General features: G+C 36.9%; 1 protein-coding gene across 1 annotated transcript in view; it reads right to left on the reverse strand.

Moving 5' to 3' along the window:
- triob (trio Rho guanine nucleotide exchange factor b) overlaps positions 1 to 17,896 on the reverse strand; it is a 94,732-nt gene that overhangs the window by 69,282 nt on the left and 7,554 nt on the right.

The following is a 17,896-nucleotide window of genomic DNA, read 5'->3' on the forward strand; positions in this document are numbered from 1 at the left end:
TCAACAAAGGAAATAATACTGGAGCTACATGCAGGGAAGTGTCACACCACTCTTCTAAGTAGAGCAAAAGGTGTTTATGATGCTCAGAAGTCAGCTTTTCTACGCAATAGCCAAACATTTTGACTAGGTCAGAATATATCCATATACTCAGAATATATACTCAGACATGCCCAAAATAAAACATGCTATTAATAATCAGTTCACAGGTGGAATTCCCAATCATAGATCCCAGTGCTGGACAAGTGTGTGAACTTGACAAGAATCAATGACACTTATACAAGCAGTGCATGCAAATGCAGCCCAGCAGTTCTTTGTTATTTGACTGGTAAATCCCACAATAGCTTTAAATGGTTTGACAGGTCGTGACAGCAAGAAAAAAACAATTCTATGCCATTTATGGTAATCTGTGAAGATGCAGTTATTGGCAAGAACAAACTGTACTAGCTTGCATTTATGTGGCAATAAATAAAGGCTCTAACTCATTAGTCCATTTTTTTGGTGATAACTAATTTGGGCAGTAAGACTGGCCCAAGCATTCGCCTAGTTATGCTTTCTAGTTTAGGCAACCTACACAATCCACTGTAATTTAATGTAGCAAAATAAATTCTTAAACGCACCAACCATATTCTGTTTCCCTGATTCAAATACAGCAGCTCAATTTACAAAACTGATTTGAAACTGATGATTCAAATGATTCGGCCAATTTAAGCCAAAATGAAAACAAAATGATTTAGCAGTGTATATTAACTGAAACTGACCAGCACAGTCAGATGGCTTCTATGTGAGAGACTTCTCATGCTCTGTGAGGTTTTGGCAAAACAAGGCAAGCAATATGGGCCTCCACTCTAATCATATACGGATGGAAACTTTTGGCTGCGTGTATGTCTGTGTGTATGTTGGCTGGTGCTAGGCTACATTTCCTTTTTTTGGCTCCTGTCTAAATATAGGCCAGCCTCAGAGGTAAGGATGTGCCACTTTCTTAGCTTTGGGGATTGTGATTAAGCAGGCCAGCGGGCAGGCCATGCCTCTGTGCCTCTGTGCACCAGGCCCAGTTCACATCTCATTCTGTCAGTCGACATCAATCAAGTCAAGTCAGAGACATACCTGATGGAATGAGGTGAGACGTACTAGCAGGCAGCAAGTGGAGGTAAAGATTCGGTTTCAAGATCAGTAGACTACTTTCAGAAAATGGGGCTCATCAGCTGGTGCAGTTTGTTTAAAGGGTTACTCCAGCACAAAATGAAAATGTTGTCATTAATCACTTACAGCCATGTTGTTCTAGACCCATCGTCTTTGTAACACAATTAAAGATATTTTGGATGAAATCCGGTAGGCGTTTCACTATCCCACTAACTGCCAAATAATGAACACTGTCAAGGCCCAGAAAAGTATAAAAGACATCATCAAAAATAGTCCATCTGCCATCAGTTTAATCTAAATTTTACAAAGTGACGAGAGTACCTTTTGTGTGCAAAAAAAGAAAAACAAGTATTGTATTCAACTAGATGTCGCTCTGTATCACTGTAACATCCACAAATATTCATTGTTTTCTGTGCATTTATGCTTTGATTTGAATGAAAACAGTGTATAAGTGTGTCGCGGCTGACAAAGAAGAGCAGTTTGCATCCATACTCTCCAAAATGGTGCTAAGGTGATGCAGAGAGACACAGATGGGACAAATTATTGGATAAAGTCATTATTTTTTATATTCTTTGCATACATCAATTCATAAAATGCTGATCGAAGCACAGATGGCAGATGGATTATACTGACAACGTCTTTTTGACAGCGACAATGTTGATTACAATCACTAGCCTTCCAATTGTCAGTTAAAATATCTTCTGAAGATGAACATAGTTTTTTCGGGTTTGGAACGTGACACAATTTTCATTTTGGGGTGGGGTAACCCTTTAAAATATCAGTCAATATATCAGTCATTCATTTATGTTTATTTTTCAAAGTATATTCAAAGTATAAGCCTTGGCATTGTTACTCTTAACCACTAAGTTAAAACTAATTTCAGCTACCACACACATTTTAGCCCTATAAACCTATAATTTATCTCTATGGAATTGCTTACCAAAGCCATTGTTTACTTGTGCAAACCAGGCAACTGCGTTACAAATCAAACAAGGCCATGTTGATCCAGCATATGTTGGATTTTGGTCTAATGAAGCATTTCCTCTTTTATAACGTTAACTTCCCAAATGTAACATAGTTGTCATATTACATGTAAATGCAGTTATGAATCTTCTCATCAGTCTACTGTTAAGGATTTGCACGCAGGCACGCTATCAATTCTATCAAATACTTCCAATTCTAGTTATTAGTATCAACAAATTTCACTATCCAATAAGAGAATCCACATTCAACTTTTTTTCAATTCGCCTAAATCTTGATTTACTAGTGGTCTGACCACACCATCAAAAATACTGTATTTACCGTCATCCAACGAAAGAGAAACCAAACCATTTTTCATTCTAGATGTGACCACAATGTTCTAGTCACACACTATAAAGACTGCCCAATCTATATCAGCAATTCAGCGTAGAGTTCAAGCTGCCATAATGCGAGCCAAATGAGTTGTCTGCCAACAATTAATTATACTGCACATTTATATTTTGGATTTTCCGTAGTTGTAAGAGATGGCTGTGAGGGTGTCTGAGCTAACGCCAGCTCATTTCTCTCACACATCAGCGCCTCCCAATACAGTCCCCACCTCTCATGAGTTATGGATCCCTTGGCCCATTCTCACGTTTACAGGCTGCATTTCTCCCCCTCTCCCCTGCCTCTCCATTGGCAACCTTTACCGAACCATTCCCATCCTTGCTTTTATGGACCTTGTTCGCAAGTCTTGATTGCTTGTTGTTTTACAACCAGTGAGAGCCTACAATGGCTCATAGAGTCTCAACGGGGGAGCACCAGGCGTGTTGAGACAGGGTTGCACAATCACATGTCCCTTAGATATGAGGAAAAATTCCCCAGACATGAATTCATTTCATACTGCCATCCTTATGACAAATGGTCTTCATTTTCCAGAGCTGGGCAGCCACTGGGAGGCTGGAATAAATTGATATCTGATCAACATGGAAAGCCAGACTTGCTGCAGAAACAAGTCACACAGACCGCAGAGTATTCTGATTCACATTTGTTGACTGAATGGAAATCAATTGGAGCGGTGTGAAATAATGTTAATATGTCCAAGTCAGTCTGAGTCAAACTCAAAATATTGGAGAAACTACAAGAGAGCTCCACATGGGTTCGCAAATAAACCAAAATCACGTTTACTTTTGTAACATAACAGCTCTATCTCATTAATCCCGAGTTAGACACCTAAAATAATGTCATCTTATGTCTCTGTGGTTTTACAATAAACAACTACCCAATGCCTTCAAATCCAATGACTGGTAAATGGAAATCTGTTTGAAAAGTTTAAAATTTTTAAAAGTTTAATATTTTGAATATATATATATATATATATATATATATATATATATATATATATATATATATATATATATATATATATCATGTTTTTCTTTTATTATTTATTGAATGTGTATTAATACAGAGAGATCTGGCCAATAAAGGCAGCTACTTAAACATACTTAAAATATAACAGCTTGGCTTTTCACGTAAACAAAACTTCAGAATTATTTACACTAAAAGACCAAAACATCGACCACAATACCACAATACCACATCTATGCATGATACAAAAAAAAAAGAAATAGCTTAATAAATAAATACATACCAATGACTAAGCTGCATACGTATATAAAGAAAGGACCAACCAAGTTTGCAATACTATATGATACACCTAGTGATAAACTTTAATGGCCCACAGACAACGTGTCTGGCATACGAAAATGGTGAAATGATGCACTTTCGTACAGATAACTATAATCAATATATAAGTGTGAAAAATGGCCTCATTGGATGATTTTACTGAAAAATCAACTCACATACTTTAGTCTCTACTTCAACAAATCACATTTATCAAATTTTAAACAGAAGAATACCTGAGAGTGGGATCAGTCTCAATCCTGCTTGAGCATATTGCCACGAGTGGCTATTCACAATGGTTCCCATTTTATAGGCATAGCCATCAAGCTTGCAGATATTGCGTCTACTCCCTAAGTTTCTGGGAAAAGAAGAGTCAGTCGACTTTGGCAAAGTAAGCTTTTAAACTAATGGTCTAAACAACACAAGAGGGCGTTGCCAGGCTAATTCACTTCACTCCACTGCAGCTTTTCACTTTGTGTTCCCTAGAAGGCAAGATTTACTGGTGTTCTTATGCATGTTCTGAAGCTCTGGGGCTCTGAAGCCTGGCGAATGCTCAGAGTGTGCAGATTTATGATGGAATACATTTTGCTGATGGCTTCTAATCCACCTGTTAACTCCCAGACCCCCTGCGCACACGCTTGCCAAACATCTTGCATCCGTTCTGCTTATGAACAAGATTTATGTACAAATTTGCTCCTTCATGTTGGAGTATTTGCTTTGGTTACAACTAACTTTAATTAGCTACATAACAATTTAACTCACTTAAACTCCTTGAAATGAGAGTTAGTTTCATCCCCCAAAAGAATTAGAACAATGGTTTACACATCATTAAAAATTTAGGTTACAAGATTTTAGACAATGTGACAGGCATGATGAGGAATTCCAGCGATATTTTCCATAATTATTGGAGAAAGAATATAATGTTTTTTTAGCAACAAAAAAATAGAAAAGAAAAATGGACTACACTTATGATCATGAAGTTTTCTATGAACTGCTAATCATTTAAAGGTAACCTTTAAAGGTAATCATATAAGCTATATGCCATTTGAGCAGAATTATTCAACAGCTGTTTAGGTGCACCCAAATCATCACACTTTTTACAGTACTTCATACAATCGAGATTTCAAAGCAGTTTCACAATATTATCAATGATTATCAATTATTATCAATGATGCAAACTTCAAAAATGAGGCAAATTCAAAATCTGCTATAAGGCAGCTGTAGCAAAGCAATAGTATCATTATTCAGTTCCACTCAGTTGAAGGTTGGTTCAGTTCAGTAATTGTGTGAAGTTCATTAATTATGAAGTTCAATTCAGCAATAAGCAGCTTTAAGACAGAAGTATCATTATTTGGATCAGTTTAAGTTTTGTTCTCATCTGATAGTGTCAGTGTCATCAAATTAATGACATTACTGAATGTTAATTATCTTTAATTTAGACCCAACAGTGGCAAGAAACCAAACGTCATCATGTGACAGAAATGGAAAGAAACAGTCTCAGTCTCATCTAGCCTAATTGAACAAGCATGGTGTGATATTGCTCAGAACACATAACACCGGCATTACGTGGGAAGGAGAAATTGTAGTCCATTTGTATTGGATTGAATGCTTAATCAAACTGAAAAGCCTTCACGTAAACACCTCAATCATTTGAGCTCGATCCAATGACATTATGATCAGATTGAAAGGGGTGATGTAGATCTGAAAATTATCCAAACAACAGGAAAAAAACATTAAGCATGTAGATGCTTCACTAAGTTCCTAAAAGCAGCTTGCACACATGCACAGTGGTATGATGCATGTTTGCATACAGTATGTTTTATGTGCGTGTTTTACATCTTATGCCTTACATCCTGGTCAGTTTTAAAGCTGACGTTTACTCTCTTTTATAGTATATCACAAGAAAACAAATATGGTAACACTTTTTAGTATAGGGACCAATTCTCGCTCATATTAAATAGTTGCTTATTAGCATGCCAATTATTAACATATTGGTTGTTTAAAGTGCATATTTTGCATGACCATATTCTACATCCCTAATTCTACCCAACACCTAAACTTAAAAATGACCCATTAAGCAGCAAAAATTAAGATTTTTTAAGCAAAAGTCATAGTTAAAGGTTTGTTAACGGTGAAAATTGGACCTTAAATAAAGTGTGACCTCACCTCATTTAGGGTTCATTCATGTAAGCAGAACTTTCAGAATCTGAAATTAGACTTGATTAATTCTGACTAAAGGAAATCACTGCATGCAAATACATCAGAAATTTGTTTTATATTCTGTAATATCAAATGAGAGCTGGTGCAAATACACTATGGTTTCCATGGGTAGGAGGTTATCGTACAACTAAATGAGCAAATCATGTTTTGCCCTAAGAATATATTGGATGATGCATCATCATCCTACATATGCTAATTATATCTAAATACATCACAGTAAACGCACACTGTTCTTAAAGGAAGCACATTTCCTCATAATGCTCTAGACATTTATCATATACAAATGTCTTGCTTTTTTTAGTTGCTGATGCCAAAATCTGGAGAGCATTGTGGTTGATGGCCAATGATACTGTAGATGCACATGTACATACATATTCTACAATTAGCCTTTATAATGAATTCTTCACTGCGTGAATTGAGAATATTGCGAAATTGGCATAATTATTAGCTAATACAATAGTTACGATAATGCTAATTTTGGATTAATTAGGTACATTAGCCATTATCGATCTTCCTGAAATCATTACATTACAACTCCAGCGTAAACAAGTTTTCATGTTCAAAATCTGTTGAACTAGCATGCTCAAAGCTCACATGTACAAAAGCTTCTTGTAACAAAGCTCTGACCTACCTTTATCAAATGCTGGACCCCACTCAGTGAGGCGTCCTTGCCTGTTTCTCACAAAGCCCACATAGAGAAAGCGAAAGAGAACTGTGAGGTTTGCCATGACTCAAATCGCCTCATAAATCATGCAACTTCTACAACATGACTATGTTGTTGTTTTAAGGTACGAGAAGTGAAGTTTGGCACCCGGATACGTGAGTGTCTTCATAACAGTCCTGTGCAGCCTGAGGTCACAAGTCCTGTGTTTAAAATAACCAGAGAATGTTGCCAGTCACAGGCTGATTTAGCCGCCCAACAAAAAGAGAGGGCGGGCGAAAGACTTGTTGAGCTTAGAAGGGTTACAACGTGGTTAAAGCAAAATGGGCACACGAACACAGCTGCACTATTCCATACCGGGAGGTGCTACTCATCTGGCATTCGGTTCTAATCCCCAAAATGCCCCCTAGTCCACTTTAGTATCGCTTTAAACATAACACTCCTGCCCCCCGTTGAGCAGGTGACCAAGTGTAAAACCCACTATTGTTTAATAATAACCACGACAGTGACACGATGGAATTAGTTCATCCTTTTGCACTCAAATACCCCACCACTTGATGATACAGTTACCGACTTTCTCAGAAAGAGCTCAATGAGTTGCCAGTGACGAGAGAAAACACTGAACCGAGTCTTCCAGCAAAGACATCTGTGTACATTAATAAACTTTTCGGTACACTTTTCAGCCAAGGGCAAAACACAGCATACATTTTGCGGCAGAATATCAGGCCACAGACACTACAGAATGAGTTTTATCTTCACAGAACTGCCAGCTGCGCATAAAGGAATAGATTTAAACAACAAGCCCTTGTGGCTTTGCCTTCTACTTTGCAGTTCTTTTCACAGATGGGCGAAATAAACAAGTTAAAAGTAATGCATTTTCCCCGCCTTGGCTACTGCATTTGTAGTTGTTTCTGTATGTCTGTGTTGTTTCTGTGGTGAGACTGCCCTTATTTGCTGCTTAGACAACAAAATGTATCGTCTGAAATGGTAAAACAAGCAAATGCATGAACACTGAGATGTGAGCATAAACAATGTAATGTATAATTATAAGATGTAGGCCATCTTGCTCTCTTTAATGTCAGCTTCTCTGTGATATGCATATGTCCATTCAGCTCACTGGAATACATGACATCACCCTGAATTCCAGTATGACAGGAGCTGCTAATATTCCTTCAGCACATATATAACAGCAACACAATGCAGAAGTCCATTACAACATATAGCAGCGCATTTCGGTTTCGATCTCTCACTTGACAGACATGTATGTAACTTTACCCTGGGGTCGTGTCAGCCCGTAAGAGCAGTGATGGTGTTGAGCGTGCTGCTGCCCAGGGAGAAGGAATACATTACACCGGCCTGACTGAGTTGCATGTTATTTGTTGAGCTGTCCTGTCATTGCTGTCCAGTCAGGGCCGACCGTATATTGCTTTACAGTCAATGGAGAAGCACGGGAAAACAGGGGAGGCCATTTGTGATGTAAAAGAAGAAAAAAGAAAAGAATAAAACTACCAGAAAAACAAGTAACAGGAGAAAAGGTGATGAAAGACAACAAACAATTCATCATTACAGTTTTTTTGTCATCCAATTTTTACGTAATGTGCACATGAATATATAATTTAATAAAAAAATCTATAAATACTAGATTTTGAGTGTATATATATATATATATATATATATATATATATATATATATATATATATATATATATATATATATATAAGTTGAAGTATGAATTTCTGTTTCCTATGTCCTATGTACAAAATGTACAAAAATGTAGATAAAATCCAATTTTTTCTAATGTTATCTTATATATATATGTATGTATGCATGTATACAATTATTTGTTTTCTTGCTTTACTTTCCACTTTTTTTGCTTTGATTGCTTTGTTTACACACAAACAACTCACATTTGCAGGTATGTACTAACCTTATTTTATACACAACACACTGTGCGGTCTGGGAACTGCATTGGAGCCGAAAGTAATAGAAAATGTATCTGGATGAGCAAAAGTTGCCGAGGGTACAAATATTTTATCAACCACTACTGTCAGTGAACGTGGAATGGTTTTCCTTACATGCAATCTTAACGCAATCTATGATTCATATAGCAATTACACGGATAAAAAAAGATTTGCTTCTGCAAGGGTGTCTCTTGATTACTGGATTCTATCGGAAGCGTCAATCTCTGCACATAACGTCACATCTCAGTCTGCATGTGGGAGCAAACGGAGCACGAATGTCATTACCGATATAATGCTCTCCATCTCAGCACATACAGCCCATAAATGAAGAGGAGGCTTTTTGTAGCCCTGAAGCAGCCTTGAGGCTCAAGTTTGGTTAAAACCACCAAGAATTTCAATAAAGTAAGCGTTGACCTAAGGAGGCTCTGTCAACTCAAAACCATAAAGATAGGGACAGACAATGCTAATAAAATACTATTTTGAATAAATGTTGTTTTTATGAACTTGCTTTACATCAAAGAAAAAAAAAAAACGTATCAATGCTTCCACATACATAAGGTTTACTGAATTTTTAAAGAGAGAGAGAGAGAGAGAGAGAGAGAGACTGTCCTCACACTTTTGAATGATAGTGTCTATAAGGATTTAATCTGATGAGTCTGATTGCTTAAAAAAGTAACAGCACACCTTTTCTAAAGAATCCACATAATGTGTGGCATAGTCCATGTCTGCAGCACAAACAAGATTTGTACGTGGAAGTATGAGGAAGGGACAGATTAATACGAGGTGGGCGACATCACCCAGCCAAGTGACGTCAATCAATTTCTAATGCAGCTGGTGAGGTGGTTAAACTCAATTCCCGATGAATTTGAGGCGTTCAACAAGTCTATCCAGCTGACTAAAGCCTTAAATTCATGTGACTCATCTCATTTTCACCAAGCAGGGGGTCCACGGTGTTCCATTTCCTTTAGTCTTTGTGTGAATATAAAGTCACATGCAAGAAGGGCACAATGAGAGAATAGGTAGTGTACTTTATTTTTAAATAATAAAACACTGTGTTGGCATTGTGGCTCACTAGCTTTATTTATTATATAATAAATATTTGACCAAAATCAAGCTCGATTAAAGTTACAATTTTTTTAAACTGTTAACTGCAATATATTACATTTTTATCAACTTATAGTTGCTTATAGTGTCTATGTGGGTGCTCGGTTCTTCCTGCGGTTGAATACATTTAGCCAACATATCATTTTATAAAATATAAAGTTATCACACTGCTAAGTATGATCTCAGTAAAGCCTTTTCATAACGGCCATCCATATTTGATATTGATATCATTATTATCCAACTACATTTAACCAAAGCGTAGGCTGAACAAGTGTACACACTACATTAAAATTCTCCGTTGTTTTCAAAAGCATTCAGTGACCTTCGGAAAAGGTAAGAATCCCACGGAATATTACATTTCCAGGATTCTCCAAGCTCTGCATTATTAATAAGCTCAGCATTCCTTTAAGTCTTCACCAGCATCATCAAAGAGCAAAACTTTCCTCATAGATTTCTTAAAAGACTCTGAAAAATAGGACAAGAGAGAGAGAGAGGAGTGCGGCTTTTGCTCCTAATTTTGGACACACTGCTCTTATTTTGCTAATTGCAGGTCTCCCAAACTGGGTTTCCACGCAGGCATGCAGTGTACAACCACAACTGCCCAAACTCCACCCCAAAACTCTCCAAAATATATACTTCGTGAAGAAGACACTCCTTTAAAACCTTCTTTAAAACAGACACACGTCTGACTATTGCTTACAGCCTGGATTTATTTTTCAATAACCCTCTTGTTATGTTATTGTACTATTATATCACTGCAATGAACTGAAGTGCAGTAATATGTGACATCCAAAAGGTCACATGTTATAAAGTCAACCTCTAGTTTTAAACAAGGTCCGCCCAGCAGGTGTCAGCATGTACTTTATTATCGCTCCATATTTTAAACTACAATACCCACAAGCCGTTTCTGTTGCTTAGTATAAATAATAAAAACATAGACATAGAAGTGTCCGGGGTGATGAAAACACATTATATTCCAAAAGTGAAAAAAAACTTACTTAAAAAAAGCTGTAATTAAAGTGATAACGATAACTCACTGGAAAGACTGTATGGAGATGTGTACGATGTTTCACAGACAGCTCATGAATAATGAAAATATGTTGTTGAAAAAAAGATATATTTTATACATATTTTTAATGGTCCTTATTTATATCTGTAGCACTTTAGATTTAGTATGTTATGTCCTGAAGCGGTAGTCAGTGTTTCAAAAAATATGGCTAATTAATTAGAATAATGAAACTTCAAATATCAATTTATTAAAAGTTTTACAAAATGATTTTTAATGTTTTTTTTGTATTCATGTCTTAATAGTGAGACAACAGATGTTAATATCGTAACATCATATTAATATCACTCGTAGCTTTAAAAAAATGATAAATTTCTCCCTCTTAACAACAAATTTGTGGTTGCGTTCGTGTGCTTTCAACTCGTAAATACGATGTACCCGACATGACTTGAACGCACAAGTAGACAAACCGAAATGAGATCCCACCGTATAAATAGGATAAATAACACAAGGCCATTTGTTTACTTTGTTAAAGGCTTCATTTATGTTTGGAACACAATTTCAGATATTTTGGATAAAAAACTAGGAGGTTTGTGACTGTCCCATTGACTGCCAGATAAAAATAAGGGTGATATTATAAAAAAATAAAAAGATATACTCCAAAAATATGGGTGGAGTAACTCTTTAATGTTCATAATGTCTTTATAATATTCTGATGTCTTATTTGAGCAGGGCTGTATCTAAATTCAGCAATACTACTGATCAATAGAAACCAGAGGAGAGCATCTTATGTACATCCAACACTATTCTCTGTGGCATCCTCTAAGGTCACAAGTCTCCTAAGTGACCTTGTGAAACACAAAACACACCACAAACAGCAGACACATCCACCTACGGCTTCTCTGATTCGTAAGTGAAAGAAAAAGACGTTTTTAGCAGTGTTACCCGAGGAGTGCTGGTTTGTACCATTTCCTCTAAAAGATAGATGAATATTGACAACATCGTAAAATATTTAGAGCCTGTGAGGTTGTGAGGTTGTGGGATTTCCTGGGATGAGAATTCAAAATTAATCCAACGATTCCTAAAGCACTCTCTGCCTTTCACTCCAGAATGATTGAAAGCACACGGAAATTGATTCATCATATGGAAGAGTTCTCTTAGGTTACTTCATAATGCAGGAGTAAAATAAGGATGTTAATATTTTACTACATTTACTACACAATATATCTGAAATATGAAAGTGAATCTACCTTCTGTCTTCCCGGCTTTAATGAAATGCATGCATCTTCGCACATATAACATGCGACAGTATGTGCAGATGGATGCACTGTGTTTTGAACCGATTCGCTCTCTAGGGCATCTCAAGATTTGCCAAGACATTGGCGCCGTCGACAGGGAGTTGGAGCGTCTCCAAAGAACCACCTTGAAGAACAGGTGCCAAGATAAGGTATAAAAATACTATTTGAAATGTCTAAACAACAAATAATAAAAATTTTCATTTTCATTCATCCATCCATCCATTAATTCATTATAAAGAATTAAATATGCATTATAAAGTACAGTTTACAGCAGGTATATTTATAAAACGTATAAAAAAAAATTATATTTAAACAAATAAAATAAACTTCTAGGCCAGGGATGTTAAACTCTGTTCCTAGTGGGACAAAGACAACGCAGATTTCCAACCCTGCTCCAACACATACTATGCAGTGTTCACTACAGCTTAAAGGACTTGATTAGTTGGATCAGGGGTGTTTAATTAAGGTTGAGTCTAAACTCTGGGGCCTCCGGCCCTCCAGGAATTGAGTTTGACACCCCTGATCTAGGACAAGTTACTTTATATTTATTAGCTTCATTAGCCTCAATATGCTAGTATTCTCTACAAAGTCGATACAATGACTTTCAGCATGTGTATGTGTAACAATTAAAATGTACAATCGTTACAAAACAGACAACAAAAATTAAGTCATTTTTTATGCATGGGCATATCTACAATCTACAAAGAGAACATCCCCCGAGTCTTATAAACATAAAAACTTACAAACGTAAATGCCGTTGTTGTTTTTTGGGGGGAAATGGCTTGGATTTCTTCATTATAAAACACAGCTGTTCAAATAGTAGTCCTACAATCCAGTTCCTATGGGGTTTTAGAATAACTCTATTTTTTTGTTGTTTTTTGTATCAGTAAAATGCGTAAACTCTGTAGTTAATAAATTCCCCAGAGAGAACCCAAGGTGAAACAGCCTTTCAGTTTGGCCTACAATTTGACGTCAAAATTAAAAGACTGAACATCAACAGCATAGGCTACTACACTTGATTGACCTCAACTTTCTGTTTCAATAAAAAGAACCTCAGCACAGCAGAGTAGACTTTACTTGTCAAGCATTTTCAGGGTTTAGGAACCTACACGTTTCATTTTGTATAGAATCAATGGCTCGAAATTTCATTGCTTGACTGAAAACACATGGCACTGAGAAGAGGAAATCACATAGGCAAATTACTCTAACGGCCTCTAACCACACCGCAGCAAACCGTACAGGCATCTGAGGCCTGAGCCAATGAAAACACAGAACCCAGCAAGGACACTTATAGCTCAGGGAACCAAAGACCAATCCATGCTCACTACTTACTCACAGAAGACTGAGCATATAGAATAATCTGGCACATGTCAGAACTGCTACATCACTGCTACACACATGAGATGAAGATAATACTCATGCTATAAATGTGATTATATATTGGCTATGCATGAGCACAACAAAGCACAACAGAACCGGCATTTTACACAAGAGAGATCCCAAATTCAATTCCATCGGAAAGCACTCCAAAAAGACTGCAAACATGCATTCTGTTTTGAAATAGAAGATCATCATGTGTAATCAACAACGATCTGTATTTGAAATGTTAATCAAAAGCGCAAATCCAAATGCAATCCCTAGGTATGACTCTATACTACGCGGAAAAACACAACAAACTGCACAGTCACAGCAGGTATCAAAGAAACATCACTTACAAATCCCTGCAGAGAGGATCTGCAAGGCCATTATTTCTTATCCGAAGCATCCAGCAAAAATCTTCAGCCATAAACACACTCAGCAGCTGTAGTAAGGCTAGGCTTGATGAAACCAGGGCTATAATTTCTCTCCTCCCTTCCCTTTCACTGCCATCTTCCCTTCTCATCTCCTACAGTCAATACAAGGGCCCCTGCACGCAGCTCTGTGACAGAACCCATTATGATCTCATGGTTCGCTATTGGGTGAGAGCTATTCCTAGTGGAATGTGATTGGGTAGTTAGGTGGTCGGGGGCAGGGCCGATCAGATGGTGGTGATCTGAGACATGGACCCAGCTGACATGCATGGATGCTTTCGAGGAAGAGGCTTGTGCTTTAGGTTTTATGCATATATATATATATATATATATATATATATATATATATATATATATATATATATATATATATATACATTATATATAAATTATATCTGAAAACATAGACTATATGGTAGACAAGGGACCATATTAAAAGGAATCACAAATATTCTGACTATATATTTGTGAAATAGATCATTTATGATTACATAATATAACATGATTACAGATGTTAGACAAATTAACTCGAGTTGTCCTGCAATTACACTACATTTAACCAAATCATTTAAAGTTAGTGTAACTGTACTGCTGAACAGATAATAAACCGCATTATGATATAAACATAATGCAATTACCCACTGGCAGGAATATGTTTATAACACAATCAAATCTGGCCCCAACGCTTTAGGAGGTATTCTGCCACCCTTTTACGCCAAACAACTAGAAATCACATTAGCAATGTCACACGAAAAGAAATCATCGCCACAAAACTGGAATGCACTTCAAAAATGCAAATAAAACAGCCACACAGCCTGAACTTATTTAGGGAGTGATACGATGGCTTGATATTCCACCCTAAGCACAATTCCAAGCAAACCCCTTGGAGGACAATTATATTGCCTGTTTACGTTGAGTAAACACACTAGAATTAGCCCACACTGCGCTAACTGCAGGGTGCTATGTAAACAGCAGGGAGAGCCATTTACATAATGCAATTTCATGCATAAACTGTCCAGTAAAGCTTTCAGTAAATATCTCAGTATTTTTTATCTGCCTTCAGGAATATTCGGGAAACAAGAAATACAGATTATGCTGTATGTGTATGATTGAAATCTAATGTGGTGTAATGCGTGACTGGTCAAGCAATCGGGGGTATCACTGGCACCTATTTTATTGATATATGGGTATTGGCCATCAGACAATTATGTTATGAGTGAATTAGACACTGGAAAAGGATACTCCTGCATTATGATCAGTGCAGTAATGTGCAGCTGCTGCCTGAAGAAGCTTATTTTAGCTGTGATGCAAAATGTCTTTGACACTGTGTATTTTTACAATAAATTATAAAATCTGTACTTTTATCTGTCAGTTAAGTGTCTGCGTGGATACAGTTTAGCCAGACAAATGATAAACATGCTTTAATGAAACCGATCCGTGATCATAAAAAATACAGATGTCCTTCACATTTATTGTACAAAGCTCATTTAATTTCTTTATTATTTCTTTGCAATTATTTATGCATTCCATTTGGCAACAATGGTGGTGAAAAAAAGGAAAGGGAAAAGAACACAAAAAATAACTTTCACAATATAAACCCTATTTTGCATCAGCTGCACAAAAATGTAATAATTGTGCAGCCTTCTCTGGAACATTAACGGAATTTTACAATTTTATATGGATTATGTGTGAAATACCAGTATGTCAGTTGACAATTTGATAGGATGTAAATCACCATTTAGATGCTATGTGTGAACCAAGCCATACGATTACCGGTATATATGTGCATTTACATAGTCAGGACGGACTGATGTAACAAATTCTGCTTTGCGCCAATCGTAAAGCTCTGTTGAATATGGTCCAATTAGATTAAATAGTGCTATTTACAGTAACACCAGAAGCAACCTGTGTAGTGATTGTTTGGTTGGTGAGGCTCTCCTGATGTTGAACTGGATTCAACAATTAAATCTCTTCTCATTTGCATAGAGCTGAGCTCTAGATAAAATGTAGATAAAAATTAAGCATCACTAGGAATGTAATAATATTGAGAATATTGTGGTATGACAATATTACTGTGGTCACATGACGATATGAAAGTATCGGAAGCACAATATTGCGTAATCTCTTCATGAAGTCTGTTTTTGTGGCATGCTTCAAAGCAAAACATTATGCAATCGACTGAATGCAGTGGACTCGTTTTGAGTTTAGTGTGCATTTGGGAATGCAATGGCCACCGGTTGTGCTTTATTTTTCACGGCAGATTAAAACATTTCACCGTATTTGTAGTGAGAACCATTTTCTTCAAAATAAAAGCTCTACTGCAGTTTCCGTCAACACAAAAGCTTAACGATGCAGCATGAATGTTGATAGCTTGCAGTTTAAATGTAGTCCAAATTCAAAATATCTCTTTCAAGTGTAGAAATGAAAAACAATATATATATATTGAAATTTCCCTACTGTATACATTTTCATTCATTTTTAAGCTCAGCTGTTTTACAATACATGGTTATTACTGTCTTTATTGTTGTTAATATCATTATTATATTTTTTTTGTTTTACACCCGTAAACAACAAAATCACCATTTCTCTAAATACTCTACTCTAGGAACCTCAAAACAGTGTACTAATTAAACGTTTAAGTACCATGGACTCTCCTCTTCTCACCAGACACTTCCACGGAGGAAGCACGAACTGCAGAACCCAGCGTTTTTATCTGATTTAGACTCCGGTCCCTTGATCTTATCCGTTTCATAGCCTGTTTATTCATTCCCCTCTGTCCCTTTTCATATATGACAGGTCTTGCCAATTCCGTCATGTTCGGACAGCACTTAAATGAAGAGAACTGAAAACCGTCTGGCCCAACAAATTCTTCTCTTACGCTGCATTTGAAAACTACAATTAGCTGTCGGTTATATGCAAGCCATATTTCACAGGCAACCTGGAAAATGGTCCACTTGTACTAGGTCAGCTATTTATAAAGGCTGTTGGGAAGATGTCTCTAGCCGGTGTGACCAAGTGCACTGGTCAGTTCTTGCTCTTTATACTTCTAGCCCTTTAATGCCCATCTAGCTATCACAGTAAGACAAAAACATACACATTTTAGCCTTAACTGAACAACTGCCCTTGCGCAAATGCAAGCACCTTGCTTTCAGGTCTAACCTATGAGAACTGCAAAAGTATTTTGTGTTAACCAACCTTTATACTATATCGCTTTATATGTCAAACTAAGGGAACTACAAAGTTCTTTTAAAGCATCAACACATCATTGTGCAGAACCTAACCCTGCTTAAAAGCAGAGGCCCACCAAAGTGTTTGGATGTGTATGTATGAGTCCATCTGTCTGAAAGAGCTGTTTTAAGGTTCTGGGTACTAAAGAATCTTTGGAGCCATCATGTTTACTTCTGGCCAGTAGCTATGGTGGGACTGATTGGGGGTGATGAGCATGTCGAGGACTTTGGCAGACAGCATAAAGACCTCCTCTGGAGGTGTCCATTGTGCCAGTGACTCCCTCTGGACTTGAGAACGTACCGGATTCCGGCACATCTCGGCATGGGTTTAATACACTTCAGTCTCCAATTAGAGAAAGAGTAAACCACTGCTGGGAACAGGGCATAGCTCACTTGCCTACAAACAGCAACCTGAACTTTTATCTGCTAGGTTTTAAGTGTTTTCTCATTTGTTCATTATGAGTTTATGCTATTGCGATGTAATTAGAAACAAAAATGAAGGCTTGGACAATTAGTTCTCATTGCTGGCATGTTATTACTGTAGTTGTGAGGTTCAGTAGTCATTAGAGAGATGATTATGAAAGACACAGCTTGAAATATATAACAAGCTAGGGTCTCATATGAAAGGTGCCGTAGGGGACAAACGTGAGAAACAAAGAAATGTTGTGCACCCCCATTTATTTTTAGACATGCTTATTGAACTGATTTAGATCATTGCCACTCACGGAAATGTTCTGTGCACCTTGGGCAACAACGAGATAAACAGCATGGGGAATTCTGCACAAACCTCAGCTATTTATATTAGAAATACTCAAAATTATTTTGTTTTGTACTACATACAC

Source organism: Puntigrus tetrazona, chromosome 16, assembly GCF_018831695.1.
Source record: "Puntigrus tetrazona isolate hp1 chromosome 16, ASM1883169v1, whole genome shotgun sequence".
NCBI lineage: Eukaryota > Metazoa > Chordata > Actinopteri > Cypriniformes > Cyprinidae > Puntigrus > Puntigrus tetrazona.